At 35.1% G+C, this 19,778-nt stretch overlaps 2 protein-coding genes across 7 annotated transcripts in view; one reads left to right on the top strand and one right to left on the bottom strand.

Annotated features, from left to right (window-relative positions):
- The window catches only part of LOC129765042 (O-acyltransferase like protein-like), a 116,222-nt gene extending 101,586 nt beyond the window's left edge, over positions 1-14,636 (bottom strand). Inside the window, exon 1 of the mRNA XM_055764867.1 lies at positions 14,409-14,636. The gene's annotated coding sequence lies outside the window, so the exon portion shown is untranslated. The remainder of the gene's footprint in view (positions 1-14,408) is intronic.
- Positions 5,011-19,778, top strand: part of LOC129765037 (hormone receptor 4) — a 480,990-nt gene continuing 466,222 nt past the window's right edge. For 3 of the 6 annotated variants that reach the window (XM_055764857.1, XM_055764856.1, XM_055764855.1), the window contains exon 1: positions 5,011-6,018. The gene's annotated coding sequence lies outside the window, so the exon portion shown is untranslated. The remainder of the gene's footprint in view (positions 6,019-19,778) is intronic. The other 3 variants (XM_055764854.1, XM_055764852.1, XM_055764853.1) reach the window with 3 other exon arrangements.

Here is a 19,778-nt window from a genome sequence, read left to right as displayed (position 1 = left end):
TACCAGATTTGATTCCGAATCATTATAATGGCTATAACTAGGCAAATAATAGGATTTTCTAAAAGTATATTCTTGAATGCCCGAACTTTAGAAATATAAAGATTTTTTTTGTTTTTTTTTCTAATTTCTAGACAAATTTCTAGAATACTACCTTAAGACGATTTCGTGTTATAATAAGTTTTAGTAAGAATAACATAAAAATTAGAGAAGATAGATTAGGGTATAAGAACGAATATCTAAGCAATCATTATCTACTTTCTAACGCAGGACCATGTCTTTCAGTAACGGTGTCAAAACAGAAATCAGGGTACGTTTTTATGAAATAGAAAATGTGGAAGAATAAATATTGCAATTTAAGCTCCCCCGTTTTAAATTTGTTGACCATTCGCGATTTCCAGCTAGCGACCAGACACCAGTGAAATTTTCCAAGTGGCCTGTCTCAGAGCCGAGAGATTGATTTAGTTTCTAAATTGGTCTTTTTCGAGTCTGGAGACGAATGAACTGAGAAATTTTAAAGCATCTATGTTTTAAACTATGATAATCATCATTCAAGTCACAGTCTCGCTCCAGCTAGCAGATAGCAGTCTTTCCCAGTGCTATTGTCAGACACATCTGTTCTGCTCAATACAAAGGGCGAATGGAAGATAAATATCGCACACAGTGGTACAATTTTGTTCGGTGGAGACTGGTGGAGAGTGCTTCTATGATGTTGCATCAGATCATTTCTGCATCTTTACTGGGGTGTAAGTTTCAAATTTCGATAACAAGAGCAAGCGATAATGATAACGAGTGCGTTAATACCTCTATACCGACTGTGGTACGAAGTGGTACGACAATCACTCTCGAAAGATAAAAGGTGATGAGTGATGTTTGTTAGCAAAAGCTGCTTTGAAAGCAAAATTATTGAAAACACAAAAATCGCTAAATATGCTCGAATGTCCATCGAAGTCGAGATTGGCCAGCGGTTAATGCATATCGTCAGATGGCTTAAGTAAAAGTACTATAAATATTGTTGCCTTGGCTAACCTCTGCTTCTATTTTGCTATCGTTTTGAATTGTTTTTTTGTCTCAGAATGCATTCTCAGAATTTGCACGAAGTGAACATTGTAGGGTAACACGGGGTGATTTGGTCATATGGGGTGATTTGGACCACCCCTTTATATCAAAAATTACGGCTCAACTTGGATTTTTTGTAATGTCATTTCCTTCTATTGTTGAACCGCATGTACCTAAAGTAAAAAAACTTTGGTAAAACTTCACAAGTAGAGGGAAACGGTAGCATAAACACAGCAAGCACTTTGATCGTCAAAAAATGTGAGTTTTTCGATCGTGGTTTTAAGGTTTTTCCCGCTGATTAAACAAACTTTTCGTGCATTGTGCAGTATAGTTCTGTTCACCTACAGAAGCGAAACAATTTGATGTAGCGAAACTGTAAGTTTGATAATAATAAATGAAATTAATTGCATTTTAATTTTTGCGTGTTGTGTGGGGTAACATGGACACGTTTCTGTGGGGTGAATTGGTCCTACAGGTTTGAGACTTTTCTTTGGTCTAATTGATTCCCGATGCCGCTGAATTACAAAAAGAGGATGGACAGACAACTTTGGAAGAAGGAGGAGCTTGAAAGAGCAACGCAGGCCATCGAGAACGGATTTTCTTTGACCAAGCATCAGAAGTGTTTGAAAATGCTCGACCAACAGTGAAAAGATTCATGCAAAATTCGAGATGCTGTCAATCCAACTTTTCTGGTCTGGAATCTGGCCAGGACACCTGGTATCGATCCCAGAACATTTTTACTGATTGTAAAATTATCCCAAAATACTTTACATAAACATAAGTATGTTTTTTTTTCGATGAAACAACACACACTGGACCAAACCACAGACGGTCCAAATCATCCCGCATCAAATTTTAATGTCCAAAAATCATCTCTTTTATTTAATGATATATTTGGTAGATTGAAGCTTTATATAATGATTAAACATTATTTATTGAGAGAAAACAAGTGTAGCTCAGTATACAATGTGACATTTTTTATTTAAACCGTATTGGTTTGGAAATATTAGGCGATTTGCTTAGATGGTCCAAATTCCCCCCTTTTCCCCTACAGAGCTTACACTGACGTACAGAATCAAAGCAGAAGAGGAACATGAAACAGGACGTACCGCGGCGGTTTTCATGACGTTATGTGGAGATTGGTTGCGTATGATTGGATCACACGTACGAATTGTTGATTTTATGCGTTATCAAATAGATAACTGTGTAGTGGTAATAAGAACACAACTCTCATGTATTTTCCTCACAAGAACATGAATTAATTAGGAGTCATGAATCATTGAATCAAAGCTGTAGATGAAAATTTGTGCCGAAGTGATTGCTGTCGACGTTGCCATCCCACCACACATCTGGTTCGGTTCGGATATTCTATTGCCGTTCTGAGTGTTTTTTGAAGCGTTGGAAATGTAATTTTGCTAAGAAATACTGAAAACTACTTGGATATTCAGTAAGTTCAGTGTTTCAGTGTTGCTCTAGACAGCGAGCAATCAACAGTACATTTTAATTCTGAGAGATAAATTAAAAGTCTGCACAAATTGACGTTTTATTGTTACGTCAAACATTCACGCCCCTCACTCATCGAAGGCATTTACCCTCATTCTTGTTTTCGAACGAATAGAAAACGTTTGAAAGTATGCCCCATTTCTATTTTTGTTTTCGTAAGAATTAAATCCATCCATTCGAACATTCGAAAATTAGAACTATTCGAACGAAACGCCTATTCTATTTTGCGTACGAATGCATTTTTTCATCTGCCAACCAAACGTTACTTTTGACGTAGGACTACGTTTTTCATTTCTATACCGGGGTGTAAAATCAAAGTTTCGAAAACGAAAGCGTTACGCCGGAGACCGAGATTTTGAGCGTTAATAGCTCCTAAACAACTGAACGAAATGGTATGACAAGCACTTCATTCGAAAGATGAAATGTCAACGCGTTTCATACTTGTTACTTTTCCATCCAAAAACTTGTTTCAATAACCTTAAAATTGCTTTCAGAACAGGCTATTGAATTCACCAATCGGTATATAAGCGAGCGCCGCTAGGAAATTCACTCAGTTATAAATGAACAGCGATTGGAGCATGTTGCCGCTGTTCGTTTATCATGAAAGCGCTGATGAACGGTGTCACCAAGAGCCTGTTTGTGCACCTTAGGCCAGAAGGGAATCCATCAGGAGGAGAGTGATGTCACAAACGGTTTCGCTTGAGACATCGGAGCAGCCACCACACCCACACACACATACACGTGCGGAATTATTTTCGTTTGATTGCCATCCAGCATCGAAAAGATTGCGGAAAGATGTTATCGTTGCTGAAAAATAACTTGCCAGTTCCACTGGGAATTGGAAAAAAAAACATTCAAGCGAAATAGTTCAATTTAATGTTTTCTAACCATATAACACTGCGACCAAACACATTTGGTTTTGTGATTTTTCAATCAAGTGCAATGAACAGGTAGTATTCGAGTAAGCATCAACCACTGGTGCTGAAAAATAATCTGCCAGTTCCCTTGGAATTGAAAATTACATTCCAGCGAAAGAGTTTATTATGTTTTCAATCCATATAATACTGCGACCAAATACATTTGGATTTGTGATTCTCCAATCAAGTGCGATCAACGTAAGACCACGTCTTTCGGCAATTTATTAGAGATGCAATGAATCTTAAGAAGGAATTCCCGCTCTACGCGCACTGGCAAACGATGTTTACGCAACAATTTCCCAAACGAGAAATGGGTGTTGTGAGAAAGGATGAGCGAACGCAAAAATTATGTAGACTGATTTTACGCAACAGATATTTTGTCTATTGGAAATGGAATACAAATCATAGCACAATACAATCAATGCATTATGTACTATACAACTTTCGTGTGATTGCTTCTTTTGCTGAATATTGTGCCTTCAACGTAACGCTCTCGTTTTCGAAGTCCCCCAAATATTCATTTATTCATTCATTCTGAATTGATTCGGATGCACCTAAAAACAAATGATCACTAAATCAACGACAGTCCTACGTCACCCTTGCGGTTATACCACAGATATAACCCACTTCCTGTTTTTTTTCTTGCGAATCCCGCTCGTTTGTTAAATCAGTATTCACGTTTTTCGGATAATTCGAGCCCAAGTCGTATTGGTGCAGGCTCAGGCGTATGTCTTACAGATTTTTTTGCGGTTCTTAATATGTTAATTCGATTAGCAACAATTACATTGCTGAATGAACTCATCGAGTCAACAATACAATATAGAATTGTTTTCTTATCTGAAAGATAATATTTCCCTATCAGTTGAGAAAACGGTCCATTCGAATATTTATACACTTTTGCGCGCAATTATGTACTAACATTCAGATGAATGAAAAGGGCAGCGAACCACAGTCTATCTCTTTCCTCATTCTCGCTCGCCGGCAAAGAAATCGTATCACCTCTTTCCTACAATTCTCTGTCCGAGCCAGCTCTCTTTATTCACAATCCAAACAAGGTACCAACACAAGGCCGGCTTGTAGCGATTGTGCAATAAATGCAATTCGCCGTATGTTTCTTCAAGTTCATGTGTGCATTGTCAAGTCTGACGTTGCATCAACACGACGACTCTCTCTCTTTCTCTCTCGGTGTACTAAAATCGGACCAATCGCCCGCACGGATGCGTGTGAGTGAGTCCCTTGCCCATAGGAAACACACACAGTACCGCTACTTCGCGGCGGTAGCATGCATGTACACGGAAAGAACCGTTCCCTTCGAGAGCGAACGAACCGAAGTCCATTGAATCGTAGATTTGACGGAGAGTGCGCTCATGTGTGTGTGTGTGTGTGTGTGTGTATGGGTGCATAAGCTGTGATTGTGTATGGGAAGATAGATTTGTGCGTCGTCGCGTTCTACGTGAGGAATCGGCGTGGTTGGTGGTGTTAGTGCGCCTCAAAACACACGCGTTCGAGCGGTCGTTCACCCCGGGTCCCTATTATATCGTACAGTCATTTCTCTCATCATAGTTGATCAAACGGTCGCAACTTTTTCATAGTCTCTAATGTTTATCGCCTGGTTTTCACCGGAAAAGTCGGTTCCCGCAAGTTCTCTCCTATTGTTTTAAGACTTGATCCCGCAAATTCTATGGTTCTGGAATACTGCTGAACATTACCTGTCTAAGTGCTGCGGCTCGGTGCGAAATCCGCAACAGTGTGTGACCCCTTTGAGAAGCGCACGAGAATTCGCCCAAATCCTACGGGGCAGTCGTCGTCAGTCGGGTAATTTTGTATGGCAGAAGAGAAAAAAAAGTATTAAATAATTTTCTTCCTCTCCTGGACATAAGGACTGATAAGCCTTCAAGTGAAACTTTCGACTATCGACGGTGGGGCTGATAGTTTAAAATAAGAAAGAAGATAAATTGTGCAATGATAGTTTCGTGAGATCCGATAATATGATTCGGAAAATCGGTCGCCGTGAGAGTCTGATAAGAATTTAGTTGCGTAAAAAGGAGACAACTTCTATCAAGTTCAATGTGAAATTGCAGCGAATTGTGTTGGGTTATCGACGTCGAAAGCATGATAAGAGTTTGGAGTGAAGGAACGCCTCTGATTCGGGGCATCCTAAGATGAATCTGAGAAAATTACGGGGACAGGGCCTGCCGAACTAGTTTTCTTTCTATCGAAAATGACACGGCAAGGAGGCGCCACATAGTTTCCTTCCATGTGCAGCATTAAATGTTTTCGGGGCATGGAGTGGATTTTGAAGTGAATAAAAAAAAATACACCGGAAATGTATGATCAAACGAAGCAATACTAGTTAAAGTTCGAAAGATTTCAATTGAAAACGACATGTGAATTGACGCCTAGAGAAGCGGTGAAAGTGTTGTCCAGAAAGCAAGAGACGTGAAGTGATGTGTTTTACTTTTTAAGAAAACTTCATTCGAAGCAGATGGCGGAAGTGACGGCTAAAACGTTGGATTATTACAGAACAGAATTGATGGTCAAGGTTAGTACGGCGTCCGTTGATTCCACGCCTAAAATGAGGGTTGCGGAATTTTTTTTATTATAGAATGGTCTCATTTATTGATAATCGAACGGATTCTAAGGGTTTTCTTGAACATATGATTATTCCAAAGTTTAGTCTGGGGAATACATTCTATAATGCATTCTAAAGATTTGTGTTCACAGAAATAACAATATTTTGTTATTATCCTAAAATTTCAAAATGTTATGTTTATTGCCATCAAATTGATTTTGCAACGTTTATGGTCATAACCACAAACAATTTGTTTGATTATTTGCTTGATATGCAGGGATACAAATTCGGTTTTCTCAATTTTTTAAATTTTATTAGTACTTACCATAGCATATCTATCGAAAAATTTTGTTAATTTTTAAACTAAAACCAATCATTTTTTTTCGTAACTTTATTGCACTTGAAAATAGTATAATTTCCAACGTCATTCACGACTTCTTGCTAGCGTGAAGTAATTCTATGAATTCCATTTAAAACCCCATATATCTATGAAAAGCCGTTATGAAAAGTTTGGAATTATGTATTAAGAATCTACATCTTCCTATTGAAAATTCATGCTGATGCAGTATTTTTTTTGCTATGTCAGACATTGTTTTGACATAATAATTTTTATTTTTTTATTACTAGTACATTAAATGTCCTTATCAACACTTTATATGATTTATATGATTTATATCGAACATTTCAACATTCAGGAAAGTATGTTTTTCGATTATTTAGGTATATTTTTATTTAGGTTTATTTTTATTAAATATTATGACCCAATATTTAGGAGAAAAATATCTCAATAATGAAAACATTTCTTCTTGACTGGCACTAACATTTCCAAAGAAATTTTTGTCGTTTCAACGTAGATATTATATTTGCGTCATTTTTTTTTAGTACCTGGTTGAGATTTCTCATACCAATTACACGTCTTGAATGTGTGGCAAGCTCTAGAATATGCGTGACCTCAGTGGTGCAAGTCGGAAGGGATTTTTTTGACGAAAAATCTCCCAACCAGAACAGGACTCGAATCCGTACCCCCGGCATGATAATGTCTGACTCTAAACACTCGACCACTGTAGTACAATGGGAATACATCCTTCTGAAGTCTCAGCTTTCTAAAAATCATATAAAAATGTGAGATATTTTTGGTAGCGCCTCCTCAAAAAAAAAAAACTTTGGATTGAAACTGTTCAAAACCTTCGTCCAAAAGTAGACATATAGTCAGGGTTGCCACATATACAGAATATTCTGTATTTTACAGATTTTTCGCCAAATTTGGGATACAGAATCTGTATATACAGAATTACAGATTTTGAGCAAAAATACAGAATTTACAGATTTTTTCAAAATTTAATGTCAAATATTAAATTTATTACAGTGCCTTGATTCATAAGAAAATTAACGCAACGAGATAGATTTCGTTGGAGGCAGTTATTGAGCGAAATTTTGAGCGATTTGAAAAGATTAAACTATTTTTTTCGTTCCAAGGTAAACATAACCATAATCATCCGTCAATCGTATATTGACTCATTTAAACGATCCTATGTAGTCATTTATTATAGGGGAAAGGGGGCAGTTTCGGACAACGCTTGTACAAATTAAGTTATGCAACTTTCAACCAAATAAAAAATATAAGTAAGTTAACAGCCCTTCCACCAACAGCTGTCATATGGTTTGACATCTCTTGTTCGTTAATTACTTAAGAAAACAACACAGTGCCCTTTTTCATACACGTTAAGAAACTATCGAGCTTGAAGTTGTAAGGGTTTCCCTAATTCCTTTGTAAGAGATTTAGAAATTTAAGTACACCACCTCAGTTAGTAACAAATATGAAATGAAAAAACGTGCATACAACGGGGAAATAAAGGTCTATTTATTAGAAAAAATTATGATTTGTCTCCGGATGGTGGTGGGGCACATTCGGACATCGTTCACGGGGCACATTCGGACACTGTTTAATACCTCATAAAATTTGCATTAGATTGTTGTTTACTAACAAACATCAATTTAGTCTGATTCTCAGACCTAATGATGGTTCGAAACTACAAAAAGAAAACCGATAGAACCAGCATCAACGAAGATGAGATGGAAAGAGCTATCGAACTAGTTTCGAATAGAACGTTTTCATGATTCTAGCTCACAGGTGGTCCAACTGAGTCCATTGTCTTTGCTAATTTCCCAATTATAGGTTGCATAACGGGAAAACTGTTTCCCAATGTTATGGAACATTTGTAAAAGGAAGCAAAAAGCAACTTAAACGAATCAATTTCAAAAAATCAAAAATCAATCAAAAATTCATTGCACTCTGGAAACAATTAAATATTGCCGAGAAATTCCACAATTCATGTATCTTTTCCACCTTATGTCACAAATCGCTTACAACCGCTGGATGTTTCAGTTATAGGTTCTTTCAAGCAAAAGCTCTCAGTTTCCCAGAACGATTGGCTACTCAACCATCCTGGAAAAACCTTTCTGGTATAGTTGCATCAGCTTATAATGCTTCATTCAATCTGAGTAATATCCTAGCTGGATTCAAAATGACAGGCTGCCATCCATTCTCAATAAAGGTTTTTTCGGACAAGGATTTTAAATGCTCAAATGATTTCACCTACTGGAGCGGAGGTAGCAACTGACTCATCGGATAATACAACAATGCTGAAAAAATATTGCGTCTACAACACATATAGATTTTACTTTGGCAACTTTGTCCCCGGAAAATGTTGAACCTTTTCCAAAAACTTCACCGCGGAAAACCACCACTCGAAAATGGAAGAAGGCAAAATCACGAATTTTTACTGACTCTCATAGCAAGCAGTTTCCTTTCAGACAAATACTGATAAACAGAAAAATGCAGAACATGCTGGAAATAAGAGGAAACGGAAGTAATTGTTCATAAACATAAACTTTTTTTTTTTCGTTGTCTGAAAGTGCCCCAGTACTGTCCGAAACTGCCCCACACATGGGGAACATTCGGACAAAAAGGCAATTTTCAAAAATTCGAATAAACCATTCGTAATCGCATCAACGCACACTTCTAACACACTCATATGATACATTGATGTCCAAATGACAACCCGGATGAATTCAAGATTTTTTTTTATGTTTACAAAAAATATTAAAAATCAAGGAAAAAAAAGTGTCCGAATATGCCCCCTCTCCCCTACTAAATAATAAATTTTGACCATTTTTCTGAACCCTTATGAGGTTCAACTTAGGATCTATAGTAAAAAGCGTAGTTTTCAATTGTTTGCACGCTATTCTCGATAGCTTCGAGATAAATATTTAAAAAAAACACTGAAAGCGCATCTTACTATGGTATATCGATAAATGTTATCAAAAAAAAGTCACAGGAGGGTTGTGTCTGAGACACGACCGCATAGTTGACGTAGGATTCCGTTAGGCTATCTGTTGATTTGGATATGTTTTAAGAATTTAACTCTTTGATAATGATTTGGTGGCCCCGAAAAGGGCCGTTTTGTTAGGCTGTTGAGTATTGTTTGTTCACTCCACCAGTGTTTACAACCGAGTGATGATGACAGAAGGATGGTAATTAGTCGTTAGATAGTGCGTATCAGACAGCAGAGGCCGGAATGGAATGGAATGAGATATGATGAAAACCGCCCTCACAGGTCACAGAAGAGATGCCTCCAGTGGATGATGCCTATGGATGAAAATAGAAAAAAAAACTCATCAATGTTATATAAGATAATTATAAATACCGAATAAAATTATCAATTTTTATCATCAGTAAAAACATGTTACTTTAATATAGAGAAAACATATTTGAAATGGGAAAGGTAATTTTATTTTATAACTTTTAGTTCCTGAGTGTTTATTCAACCCAATGCGAATTTTAATTGGACTAACAACACCTAATACTATATGGGAAATCACTTTTTCGAATATTTCTTAATTTTTCCAACTTTTCTCACCGTATGAACTTTCCTTGGGTGAAAATGAACAAAACAAACGACAGCTTGAACCGAACGACCAGTTCTCAAGCGGAAATACACCTTGGTTTTTAATTATGAAAATTGAAATAAACCGTTTCATATATTAAGTCATTTTTAACACAACTGCTACCATATACAATTTTACACTTACACTTGTGCTAAATTTTTCACAATACACGATCAGTCATTAATATGAAATTTCACGAAGCAATAAACATTAAAGTTCCAAATTTAAATTTAATTTGCTAGAATTAATCGTATCACTCACCTTACTTGCAATATAAAAATGCCCCTGACTTGCATATATTTGCAATGCCGATTTCCCCCGAGCACCTTGGTTTTGATGTCTTTGTTAGGGAACCCACTTCGGTGGGAACAAAAGTTCCCCCTAATTTCATGTATTTGCAATGTCGATTTCCCCCAGGCAGCTTGGTTTTGATGTCTCTGTTAGGGAACACATTTCGGTAGGAACAAAAGCTCCCCCTACTTTAATGTATTTGCAATGTCGGTTTCCCCCAGGCAGCTTGGTTATGATGTCTCTGTTAGGGAACCGCCTCATGTGTCGTCAATTTTGACCACTCAGAAGTTGGTATTTCCGTTAAGATAGGGATTAAGATTTTTTAATTGTTCGATGGTTAGTTTTATGACATATATTATTTTATTCAATATAAAAAATTGTTATGTAGTTCCGAAATCGATTGACGCAAAAATTTCATCAATCCATCATGAAATGACTGAGCAATAAGCGTTTGAAATTGGACAATCTTCACGATGTGCTCGATTTTCGATTTTAAATTTGTACCCCAATATGTTCCCGAAAGACGTAATCCTACGTCAAAAAAAAATTTCATTTAAAATTTAAGAACTAAAAAAATTCTTGTGGAGTTTTGTGGAATTTAGAGATTCACTTCTACTCTAATTCGTATTCTATTGTGTTTCTGCACCTTTTTTTAGATATGTATGATTTTTTCGAGAATTTCAACAGTGTAGGGCGATACAAAAAAAATATATTTATAAAATTTGGATATATTTTTGTGAATTTTGAGACTTAGTACTGGTCTAATTTCTATTTAAATATGTTCGTATGTGATTTTTTTTCTCATAATATTTTGAGAACTACGCGGCGCGAAAGTATCCAATAATTGAAAAAAAATAGTCTGTTCATATTCTAATATTTTGTTATTATCCTAAAATCTATAATTGTATTGTATTCATGTGTTCGTGAAAAGTGCCTCCAAATCATATCACCAACGCTATGAAAAATGTTGTATAGGCAATCAAATTGAAAAAATTAAGTAATTTTTTTGAATCCCTATATGGTTCACTATAAGAGCTGTAGTCAAAAACGTATTTTTTTTCTTTTTTTCACGTCATACTCAATAGGCTTTAAAATGGAAAATTCGAGAAAATACTCAAAGTACGGCTATTATGGTGTACCAGGACAAATTATAAAAAAAATTGAAAGAAACTAAAATTTTTAAAATTGATGTAATTTTTTGGTATTTCTAAATTTAGGATTTTTTTTTAAATTTTAGATCCATTAAAGCAAAATTTTCATTTAAATTTACCTGTTTTTGATATGTATTTTTTTTCAAAATTTTAGAGGGTTTGAGGTACAATTTTTTAATAATTTGAAATTTTGCAATTATTAAATTAGAGTTTGAAACACAGTACTGCTGTGTTCGTACTTGCTTTTTTTTATATTCATTATTCTTTCATAATGTATCGAGTATCGAACGTACTATTTCAAGGCAATTCTTGAACACAGCTATAAAAAATGTATTTTATGTTGGGAAAAAGTATATTGATTCAGAAGTGACATATTTTGAAGGCGGTAATAAACATTTAGATTAGCAATTCCAAATGAAATCGTCCTAAAAAATTTGTATTTTTGATTCCAATGAAAGTGTGTATTCCGTTTGGGTTGGAGGAAATATGAGTTTTCCGCAGCAATTGGGAATTTTTTGACTCAAGCGTAACTTTTGAAAAGGGCGTATCGATTTGAGTTAGAGAAATCTTTGATAATTTATATCTCAAAATATAAATTTTTACCGAATTAGTCTCTTAGAAAGAGTTATAGAGTATTGATGGTTGAATATAAAAAAACAATGACTGCTAACATACAAAAACTCGAAGTTTCGAAAATTCCTAAAAATTCGATGTTCCACAAAGTTCGTCAAAAATAGTTTTACCATCTTGGCCCATTTTTTGAATTTTCTACATGACTTCGATTTTGAAAAAAATTTAAAAAAATAAAAAAAATATGTATTTTGGATATTGCAAATTGAATTTTTATTTTGTAAATAAAAAAAAGAGTACTATTTTTTTCTCAGTGTACATTTTTTTCATATTCAACCATCAATACTCTATAACTCTTTCTAACACACTATTTCGGTACGACTTATATTTTTTGAGATATAAATTATCAAAGATTTCTCTTACTCAAATCGATACGCCCTTTTCAAAAGTTACGCTTGAGTCAAAAAATGAACCATGATGATGTATTTGGAAAAGTTGTTGGAAATTATAAGCAAATTCATAAAATTTCCTGAACATGATGGTATAACACGACAAACATATTCAAAAGGATTGTTTGCTATAAAATAGACAATAAATAAGAAATATTTTTTTTAATATTTGTTAAATTTGTAAAAAAAAATAAAACCTTATTATTTTCCACAATCTGACCAAAAAAGTCAATGATAGGGGGTATCCACTTGAATTCAGACCCGGACGGATTACGTGTCACTTCTTTACATAATTAACAACAAATTTCGCACGGATTACAACAAGTTTATAATTCGTAGGCCATCCTTAGTTTCCAATCAATCCACACAACGTATTCGGCCAAGCTACGGCATGTGGAAACTTGAATCTCGCTCCACACAGAGGTAGCTGCTCGTTTAAGCTCAATAAAATTCACAAACTGCCTATTCTTCGGCAGTTCTATTTTTCTATTCTTCGTGCGATCAATCTACATAAGTTATCGATTGGGGTTGGAACTGGTAAAAAAGCAGAGTAGTCCAGAATCGAAGCCCCAGTCCTATAAACCATGTAAAAGACTTCCGACTTTTATGAAATGATGCTTCATTCTGTTGGAATAACACGGTGGTTTCGATGCAAAAACGGCAGCAAATGATTCAGGAATACTTTTAACATACACTGAAGTCGCTTTTTACGCGGTTTTATTTTACGCGGCTTTTTTGGGCGGTTTTTGAAATTTACGCGGTTTATTTTTACGCGAATTTCGGAATTTACGAGGTTTTTTACGCGGATTTCGAAATTTATGCGGTTTTTTTAGCCCGGCTCGCACTAACCGCGTAAAAATTCAATATGCTAATTGATGTGAAAATTTCACGAAATAGGTTTGTATTGTATCACTGATTAGTAGCTGAGAATTAAAATAAGATGCAGATAGCATGATTATAGCATGCAAAAAAAATGAGGTAATCAATTGTTAGAGTATGAGTTGCATTTTAAAGTACCAATTCACTGTTTGTTAGATTTTTACACGGATTTTGAAAATTACCCAGTTTATTTTTACGCGAATTTTGGAATTTACGCGTTTTTTTTACGCGGCACGTATCCCCCGCGTAAAAAGCGACTCCAGTGTACTTTGTTTTAAAGAGGCTTTAGACTTTTCAGTTCATTCGCCTGTTAACTCTTGAACTCCTAGCTTCTTATCCGTGTGAGTGAAAAATTCGTCCACAGTCCTTTCTGAGAAACAGTCCTTTCTGAGAAACAAAATCTAACATGAAATAAATTTGAAATGGAATAAGGGTGCAATCAAGGTTTTATTTGGTAATTTTTAATTGAAAAATATTCGGGTATGTCCACGTGGACAACAGGAGGAGGGGTCTGGTCAATGTCCACGCTTGTCCACGAAGGGGGAGGGGGAATCGAAATTTCTTATTTAGTACTCTATACAATATTTTCCATAGAGCGGGTGATTAGGTTTGGGGACACTTTTTATTTCCATACCCGACCAGGCCCTTTCCTTCAAAAGGTGTATTGTATGTCATATATCACAACAACAATGCTGCGTAATATGTATTTGAAATCTCTTAAAGTTTCGTTACTTGTCATTTTCAATTTCGTACAGTGACCCTCTACGTAGAAATCAAATACGTAGACCTACGTCAAAATCAGTCACAAGTGAAATTTATCATAAGATCATGAAATTTGTTGTTTTCGGCAGTTTCGTACATTACGAGTATGTGAGAAGTTTAAAAAAAATAACGAAAAGGGTTGGATCAAAAACGGTTGTTTGTGGATTTCATTTGATTTCATTCAACATTCATTTGGCAAATCAGATTTAATATCTGTGCAAATTATAGAACATAAAATATATTGGAGAACGATTACGTTTTATAAAAGCGTTGGACGCTAAAATATAAAAACGAATGCTACAATTCTCACCTGACTGCCATAGTAATGACCGATTATTCGCGCTGCGAACAGAGCACGTAAGCGCCTACGAGAGAATGGTTTCAACTTCCTTCCTCGCTTCCTTTAAGGTACATTGCTCTCCAGAGTGCAAGGAAGAAAGCACAGAAAGGTGTGTGTCGTTTTCCCTTCATTCAGGCCTCCGTCACCCGAGCGGCAATGCACAACACACTACACGACGCCGTGAATCCGACGCTCTGTCTTCAACAGTTCACGCTCAAGTTTGTGTTCTACCAACCGATATGGATGAATGGCTTGCTGTCCTGGAAAAAAACACAAAGAAATATATAGGTCTCCTCATCATCAACTGTAGGGCATGGTAGAGCGATTCCCTGCGCCACACCGCTCTGCCCCCGACTCATTTTATTTTCCACACTTATTATGTTGTATGTGATACTCTACTCTTGGCTTCGTCTTCCTCCGAGAAGGGTTCATAGACCCCGGCCGGTTGTGGGTATGATTTTTCCTTTATTTTGTTCGCAGAATGATGAATAGCCGATGGATGTGGATCAAACGTTGACTGTGGTGTGTTCAGTGGTAATTATGTGGAGCGTTTGTTTGCATTGTTGTAGGCACTGTTTTTTTTGGACGGCCACACGCTTTGCTTCTTGATTTGATTTATTTCGATACTTCATCCCATTATGAGATTGGATATTTTTTACAACGCGTTTTTGTCAATAAATGCCAGTCGAGTAAAACAATGGCTCACTCAAGCTGCTTGTTCATCATTCTCACGATTCTTCAGATTATGCAAATTGAGCGTCCAAGTCCAAAATTCAATCCGAGTAGTTCTAATCTTTCATAAAAATTAGATAAATGTCATTGCAACATCTAAAACCATCGAGAACAGAACATACGCGAATTCAGCTTCTAAAATTCATTGATAATATTTAAGAAAAAATTAAAATTTAATTTTATATTCGCTTGCAGATAATGTTCAACACCTTCATCCCTATTTATTTTGTACTATGCTACTGGATTGCAGACAAATATTAATGATACATGTAAAACAACACATACGAAAAAATTCTCCGAATTGTTCAACCATTTCAGTTTCAGAAATAAACTAATATATTAGTTTTACCAGTACCTCAAACAAATATATTTATAGAATGTATTTATTTAAAAATTATTTGAATTAAATCCGGTTTAAAGAGAGAAGAAGCACTAACAGCTACAATCTGTCGATGTTGATAATTTCTTTCCTCGTAACTTAAAAACTTTAAATCTCTGGGGTCAACTTTCAGTTCGACATTTCGCTAAGTATGTACCTCGCGAAAGCATATGAAGAGGGATGAAAGCAAAAGTATTTACCCCTCTTCATCAGATCGGTCAAATCTTTCACTATCATGGAGGCAACCGTGATTTCACCAACTGCTGGGTAGCTGGATCAGCAACAGCCTGCATGGATGATCATCTAATGGCGCGAAAGGGAAGGGAAACCGACGGCGATTGGTAACGGTATCGGTTGTATCCCCTATGCTGAACGAGATGTGACGACGATAGATGAAAGAGATAGAAACGAAAGGGAATTTGAGTGAGAAAAACGATAAAATAGAGAGGAAGACTGGAATTGGAGAATCAATTGGGAGCCGGGTGAAAAATATAATGGCCCTAAGTTACGTTGTTGGCTGGAAACGTATTACTGATATTCGCTTTGCCAATGGATGTCAGAATGAATTTGAGTAGTGAGAATTAGTGCCATATCTTGAACACCTTAAACGCTGTATCGAAAACTCACAGTCGCTCGTGAAATGGTTACGGTGAACCATAAATTAAAACACCATATTGAAATTTTGAAAAAAAAAATGGGATTTAGAGATTCAGTACTACTCTAATTCATATTCAAATGTGTTCATACGGCTTTTCTAGATATGTGTGAATTTTTTCAGATTTTTTTCAGTGTTGCTCGGTACAATTTTTTTTTACATTTCCATAGAGTCTGGCTGGATAAGGGAGTAAAAAGTTCCCCAAACCAAATCACCAGCTGTTTGGTATCAAATAAAACATTTTGGCAGTAGTACCATATATTTGAGTTCTTATATGATACATCATAGGATCTATGGTGAAAAATGTAACTTTTTGTTTTTTTTCACGCCATTATCAATAGCTTTCAGACAAAAATATGAAAAAAAATACAAATATTTCAAACAAATTTTTCATCAAAAAATCAAATACTAAAAAAAATTTGAATTAATTCTTCTTTTAATTTCAAACTGAATTTTTTTTTTTAATTTTGAGATTCAGTACTACTCTAGTTTGTATTTAAATTTCTTCATACGTTTATTTTAGGTACAGTTATACCTCGATATAAGACAACTTTATTTTTTTTCTCGTTACGTTATATCGAAGCAAAAAAAAAATTTTTTTTTATTGATGCCAAACTGTTCATGATTACTCAAATATGCGCAAAATCTAATTTTCTATCACCCAGCAGTATTTATAAACCTTTCTTATGCCCATTTAAGAAAAATTTCGTAGACAAACAGTATAGAGGAAAAGGAAAAGGTCTGAAAAATTTTAAGTGAAATTGGTATTAATTAGTAATGAAACGGATAGTAGTTTGGCCGGGTACCGGATAGCTTCAAGGCCTGATATCTGGATATCTGGCAGTCAGATATTCGGGTTTTTATTTGTGAATACGAAACTGGATGACACTGCATTCGTGCATGAAGCGAATAAAGGATTACATTTTAGAAGAAATAAACACTTTTTAACATAAAAACGATGAACTATGAATAAATTTCCGGTTTCCGTGGATATCCTTTAAAAGAGATTCAAGTTTTCTACAAGTGATATTCAACAGGGTTTTTTTCTGATAAGGATTCAACTACTTAGGAGAAGATCAGAATTACTTAATTGCAACCTTTTTAGACCCGAGGATCAAGTCAGACTATTTAGGAGTTCTTGAAACGTAAACAGTCTTGTTGTTAAATGTTATTAGAGTACATAAAATATCTTGCGACGAATCTTCTGAGAGCTCATCGTCGTCTTCAAGACATGTAATTGAAACAAAAGAGATGAAACTGAATCAAACCATATACACGAAACTCACGACCCACCTTTTAGGACAGTTTCAACGAAGTAGTAAATTTAAATAAGAGCTGCGTTCAGAAAAAAAATCCCGTTGCTAACGAAATCGACGAAATGTGAATAACGTTTGCGATCGATTCTGAATTCGGTGGTCATTAAAATCTAAATTAATTGAGTCAATCGAGGGCAAGGATTGGTAGAATTTATCTTCCAGCTCCTTGCAGTAGTATTACAGCGAAGACTGCTCACTGAAGTTAGCCTGGTTTAGGAAGCAAAGCGTAATCGGATGTCATCATCAACTTCCAAAAATTGATTATTTATTCATCATAATAATAACCATTGGGTAATTTTGAATACTGTTCATAAATTAATATTATGAGTAAATATTAATTTAATTTTAAAAAAATCAATCCTTATTTTTAATTATGGATAAATGGTTTTGCTATGCTATGCTAGCTAGCTAATGAGTTATTTTGTTATGATTTAGGCTGTTTTTTTTATCTTCGCTTATTTTTGTCGGCCTATTTCCGCCACTTCGGTACCAATCACCGACGTCAAGGAGGCGACTACACCTGTTCCTACCTATCCGATTCAACAACTCATGAGCCGGGCCACTTCTTTTACTTTCCTTCCGAAGGAAGACGTAACCAGAGATTTTTCGCCTCAGAAAATCTCAACGACGCCAGCTGGGAACCCAGGCGTATCGGGTTGTGAAGCTGTTACTCTAAACACACAGCCACTGGCGCCGTCCGTAATTTCTGTTATGGAAAATTGTGGTTTTTTTTCAACATCCGCATAGCAAATATTGACCGGATACGCCGGATATCCGTTTCATCTTTAGTATCAATGTTTATTTCATAGTTTCTATGTTTGACTTACTCTATATCCAAATGGGAATTCCTCTGAATTTGGTCTTGAAATATGTTCAAAGTTATGCTAAATGTTCATAATTTCATAATAATACCAAGCGGAAAGTCCGCCCAAGAATATCAGGTTGAAGGCCTGCGTATTGTCGTGGACAAATTCGCAAAAGCAATGTACGAAACAATCCGTACATCGCTTTTTCACAAGCTCTTTTTTATCAAAAAAAAAATTGAGATAAAAAAATGAAAACTACCAAAGCTACCCCATTTTACGGTACTTATTTGTTTAAAAGCTTACTACCAACATTTATTCGAAATAATTTATACTCCAAAAACTATTTCTGTATTGTTTATTTTTACATTATAAAAAGTTACGTTATATCGAGGTGAAAGTTACGTTATATCGAGGTTGCTTTATATCGAGTTATATATATTTTCAGGCATTTCGAAATTTGGAAAAAAAAAATTACTTTGAGACCCGATTTTACTCTAATTTTAATTTAAATGCGTTCGTATGTGTTGTTTTTTCCACATGTAGCTTAATTTTTTTCTTGATTTTTTAAGAGGATTGCGCAAAAAAAATTGTTTTGCCTTTGAGCATTTTTAATTTATTTTGAATTCAGAGACACATTACTGCTCTAATATTTTTTAAATTTTGTTTTTCATATGTCTAATTTTGTCTGTATATTTAGATTAGAGCATTGCAAAAAATTTTTTTCTCGTATCTTAAAATATATGAGATTATCTTTACATTGGATTTAGATGGTTTACCAAATTCATAGGAGTCAGCAATACGATAGAGCTCTGTGAGAAAAAAATAAAGTCCTTGTGGGAAGATCATTCGGATTAATGAGAAGAACACTTTAAAAACAATGAAAACCACGAATACATTAAAATAATCGATTTCAAGAAAATAAAAATAATAATGCAGACGATGAAGAAAATTATTTTTGTGTCTCGCAATGCTCTTTAAAAAATCAGGAAAAATTATGCCACATGTATAAAATTTAAATAAAAATTAGAGCAGAAGTGGGTCTTAAAGTTGTATTTTTTTTTCAAAATTTCGAAATGCCTGAAAATATATAATTTTTTTTTGTACCGCGTATTTAATTTATTTTTATTATTAGTTTTTTTTATAAAAAATATTTTGAAGATATTTATCGATACACCTTAGTAAGATGTACTTTCAGTATTTTTTCATATTTTTGTCTCAAAGCTATTGAGAATGGCGTGAAAAAAACCAAAAGATACATTTTTCACCATATACAAGGACTCAAATATATGGTACTACTACCAAAATGTTTTATTTAGTACCCTATACAATATTTTCCATACAGCTGGTGACTTAGTTTGGGGGAACTTTTTCTCCTATACCCAGCTGGACTCTTTGGAAATATAAAAAAAATTGTACCGCGCGACCCTGAAAAAATCTGAAAAAATCACACAT

The sequence above is a fragment of the Toxorhynchites rutilus genome, chromosome 2 (assembly GCF_029784135.1).
Source record: "Toxorhynchites rutilus septentrionalis strain SRP chromosome 2, ASM2978413v1, whole genome shotgun sequence".
Classification (NCBI taxonomy): Eukaryota; Metazoa; Arthropoda; class Insecta; order Diptera; family Culicidae; genus Toxorhynchites; species Toxorhynchites rutilus.
Note: the sequence above shows the minus strand (reverse complement) of the source record. Positions and strands in the feature narration are given on the sequence as shown.